Raw genomic sequence first — 4,534 nt, 5'->3', positions numbered from 1 at the left:
TATAACCAATATTTTGGGAATGTGGGCATAGTTCTCTAGACTACTTTCTGCTGCTTGGTGGCACTGGTAATCTTTGGGAGACCCTGAGAAAATTTAAGATTATGGTCGAGTCCTGACTGGAGTACTCTGTGAGGCTGGCTCATCTCAGCCAGCAGCCTTGAAGCTGTTCTGAATGCAGAGTCAGAGGAAACTGCCACAGAGGTGCTTTGATATGCTGGATCATCTGGGCCATCCATTCCCAGAGAATTGTCAGGGGGTCTTCCTTGATCAAACCTCATTTTTCTTAACTCAGAATGAATCCAGAGCTCCTCACTTCCTATGGAAATAAAAGTAGATCCTCTTTTCCAAAGTAACATATCTTCTGACTTAAAATTTGAAGTCAATATATTTTTAAAATATATAGGTTGGTTTAATCTAGCAGCTTTCATAATAAAATGTCTCTTAGTAGTTATCATTTGTTCATTAGCCATCAAGAAATTTAAAGACAACACAATAAAGATACAGTATTCAGACTCTGTGTATTTTCTATCTTTGTGTGGCTTATTATAGTTTTTATTACTCTATTTCTTTTTTAAGGACTTTCTTTACCCTTTTTCTTTTTTCTCTTCTTAGCCTACACATATTTTTAAACATACTGTAACCTGATTAGAGGTTTTTTGTTTTGTTTTGTTTTGTTTTTGTCTGAATCTGTCCTTACTGCCTATCTTTATCTTTTTGAGACCATATGAGCATTTAAACTGCTAAGCATCATGGCCAGGACTAAAGTGGCTGGCTCTGCCCTACTCCTTGGCTTCCTGGGAGTCTAGCTTCACGACAGAGGTACTGGTGGGAGCCACTCGTATGCCTCAACTCTGGGGAATTTCCAGATCCATGCCACCACTGAGTAGCACTGTTCATAAACACTACATAAATGTTTGGTAGCAGGGCCTCTTAAAAGAGCCACCTGTTTTTACCGCCAACACTGAGTTAGGAAGCCATCTCTTTAAGGAGCCAGCAAATAGGGCCCAACCAGAAAAAAAGTGGTTACCAAGAAGCTGAGTTTGATTCCATTTTTGTGTGTTTAGAATTCTTTTTCCCAGCACTCGGGAGGCAGAGCCAGGCGGATCTTTGTGAGTTCAAGGCCAGCCTGGGCTACCAAGTGAGCTCCAGGAAAGGCGCAAAGCTACGCAGAGAAACCCTGTCTCGAAAAACCAAAAAAAAAAAAAAAAAAAAAAAAAGAATTCTTTTTCAAGCTTTTTCAGGCTTTATGTAGAAATTTTGCCAAACATTTGTGCAGAAGTTTCTGTCCCACCAGCAACTCCCAAATACCCAGCAGCTGCTTCCTAAGTTACCACACAGAGGCTTATATTGCTTACCAATGCTTGGCTGGTAGCTCAGGCTGATTACTAACTAGCTTTTACACTTAAATTAACTCAAAATTCTTATCTATGTTTAGCCACGTGGTTTGATACCTTTTCCCATTACAACATTCTCATCTTGTTTCTTCTGTGTCTGACTGGCAACTCCCAGCCCTTCTCCTTCCCAGTACTCTGTTTGGCTTCCCCACCTACTTCCTGCCCAGCTATCGGCCTGTCAGCATTTTATTAAACCATTTCTTGTGACAAATCTTTACAGTGTACAAGAGGATTATCTCACAGCAATACAAAGTTTGGTTCTTTGATATTTAATTTGTTTCTATACTTTTCAGGTTGCTTAAGAGGCACTCACTTTTGGCTTTCCAAAAGCAGCAAGTCTGTCAGCCAAAATCAGAAGGTATGGGCTTCATTTCTTCTACTTGCACAGCACTTTCTTCCCAGATAGGAGACACACTGGTAAAATATCTATGTGTTTGCATTATACATACGAAGACCCTGTCTCAAATGATATTTAATAGACCTAACTTACCGAACACCACAGAAAAACACAGCCTACCTTAGGCATGCTTGGAATAGTTCACACTAGTCAGCCTGGTGGTGCAGGCCTGGAATTGTAGCTACTTGGAAGACTGAGGCAGGAAGATTGCCAAATTAAGATCAGCCAGGGTTAGAGATAATTCTTGAGACTGTCTCAAGATATAAAGTACGTGGGCTGAGGCTGCTGCTGTGCCTAGCAAAGGGAGAGCTTCAGGCTCAATCTCTGTCTCCCCTGTCCTTGGCCCCCAACCCAAGAAAAATAGAACACTAACCTTAATTTACTATTTCACAAATCATCTAACATAAATCCTGTTTTAATTAAAGCACTGAATAGCTCATGTAGAGCTGTATTCAGTGAGATGGTTCAGTGGGTAAAGTTGCGGCCAAGACAACGTGAGTTTAACCTCCAGGACCCATGTGGTAGAAGGAGAGAACTGACTTTGGCAGGTTGTCTTCATCAACAGTAAGGTCCACAACTTCTGCCGCGTTCTGCCTCAGGGGCTGTATAACAGTAGAGATCCTACTGCGGTTTCGAGGCTCCTGTGGTCGACCTGTATGCAAACTTGAACCTTGGCTCCAGTGAGATCTGGAGTGCCCAAGGGTTGAACGAGACCGATAGCTTTCTCCAACTGTAACAATCTCCACTTCACTGTCAGTTGAGGTAACATTCATTGTGACCTAGGGAGTGAAGGAAGCTTCTATCACCACAACATCTTCATCAATACTTCCTGAGGGGGCAGCAGGGTTGCCGGGGTTCTCGCTGGCAGATGCACACAGGTCCTCCACTCCGTCCGTTGAGGAACTGGAAGAGGAGTCACTGCTGAGGTCATTCTCACTAGAGCTACTGGAGCTGGGGAGGAGCGCATACTTCCTCTGGGCCAGCTCCTCCCACTTCTTCCTCTGCACCAGCAGCCTCTCCTTCTGCTTCTGCGTCCTCTGAGAGGAGCTGCTCTTCACTAGTCTCTTTCTGCATGGGAGTCTCCTCAGTGCACTACCGTGAAAACTAGGTCTTTTCATCAACAAGCCTGACACAGACTCTGCCTCAGTCCGAGGCCACTTTTGGGACCGTGCACTGTGACTTCTGCTTTTAGCACTCAAAACAGGCTGGGGATGTCTCCGTGAGACTTCTTTGTCCTCATCTGAAGTCACAGTGTCAGAGTCCCCAAAATGGAGACTAGAAGAGGGAGAAGACAGACACTCACTGAAGGAAGAGTCATTGTCTTCATTACTTGGTGTCTCCAGATGTTGTCTCAACCCTAGGATTCCCTGATTTTCTTTGACACAATGCTGTACATATGAGGGGCCAGCCTGTTGGCTTTTGCGCTTTTTCCTCACAACACCACTTTTTTCTTGTTCTTGCTGGTTGCCATTCATGTCCTTCTCTTGTTTTGAATCATCACACAGGTGAGAGAATTCATTCCCCACTTTGCTGTTAATCATCTCCACTTCTGCAGGGAAGCTCTTGGGGGACCCTAGGGGCTGTGGGTGCAGAAGGACCCCCCTTCAGACTCTCCTGTGTTGTGGGCGCATCAGGAGGAGTCCCACTCTTCATAGCCACTTTTAGGGTGTAGAGCTCGGTAAATTCAGGAGTCCATTGAGACATGGGAAACTTTAAGGCAGGCTTCAACTCTGGCTTCAAGCTTGATCCTCGGAAAATGACTCCAAAGTTGCCCTCTGACCTCTACACATACATCTTGATGCATGTACCCCGAGTCCACAGCCACCGTGCGGCCAGGTCCGGGGCTCGCTGGGGCGGGCCGGCAAATAGCACCCGACCAGGCAGGCGAGGCTGAGGCGGGCTGGGTGGCTCTCCTTAGGAGGGCGTCTGTCTGAGCATGCGACTCAGCCCGATCACGCACAGCCCACGCGCTCTGGCGACCCTGAACAGCGGCGTGTCTACGCCGCGCAGTCCCGGCACTCTGCCACCATCGCCGCCACCCCAGCCTGGCCCGGTCCTCCCCGACTGCCTTAAACTCTTTTAAGAGGAAATTTTAGCCGGGCGTTGGTGGCGCACGCCTTTAATCCCAGCACTTGGGAGGCAGAGCCTAGGCGGATCTCTGTGAGTTCGAGGCCAGCTTGGGCTACCAAGTGAGCTCCAGGAAAGGCGCAAAGCTACACAGAGAAACCCTGTCTCGAAAAACCAAAAAAAAAAAAAAAAAGAGGAAATTTTAGAGTTTTATAGAAAATTTAAATTAAAAAACTAGATCTTTTTAAGGAACAGCTTTTAAAATATTTAAATTTATAAGGCTATTGGACTTATTTATAAGGCTATTTTAAGTTTATAAAATGTTTTATATTATTAATATGTGATCTTAAATACACAAATAAAAGGCTAAAGAGTTAGGGCCATATGGGACCCCACAGTGACTCAGTTTCCCACAGTGACTCAGCTTGAAGCTAAAGTCCATTCTGACCCACAAGAGTTCAAAGCTTGCTTGCTTGCTCTGGTCTCTTCAGAAGCTGTGAGAAAGCTCTGATCAGGCTCCTGGGGAAAGTACAGGGGCTGTGAGAGAGTCCTGATTATCTTTGTGGGAAAGAACTAATTATTTAGCAAATGCCCAATTCCAGGCAGGCTGCTGAAGTTAGTAGGTGACATATGTTTGAGATAATGAAACTGCCTGCTCCTTGATTCAAGGACACTG

At 45.2% G+C, this 4,534-nt stretch overlaps 1 pseudogene; it reads right to left on the bottom strand.

Annotated features, from left to right (window-relative positions):
• Nucleotides 1-2,044: 2,044 nt before the first annotated feature.
• On the bottom strand, nt 2,045-3,622 carry LOC114707463 (annotated as a pseudogene).
• Nucleotides 3,623-4,534: the final 912 nt, after the last annotated feature.

This window comes from Peromyscus leucopus, chromosome 16_21 (genome assembly GCF_004664715.2).
Source record: "Peromyscus leucopus breed LL Stock chromosome 16_21, UCI_PerLeu_2.1, whole genome shotgun sequence".
Lineage (NCBI taxonomy): Eukaryota > Metazoa > Chordata > Mammalia > Rodentia > Cricetidae > Peromyscus > Peromyscus leucopus.
Note: the sequence above shows the minus strand (reverse complement) of the source record. Positions and strands in the feature narration are given on the sequence as shown.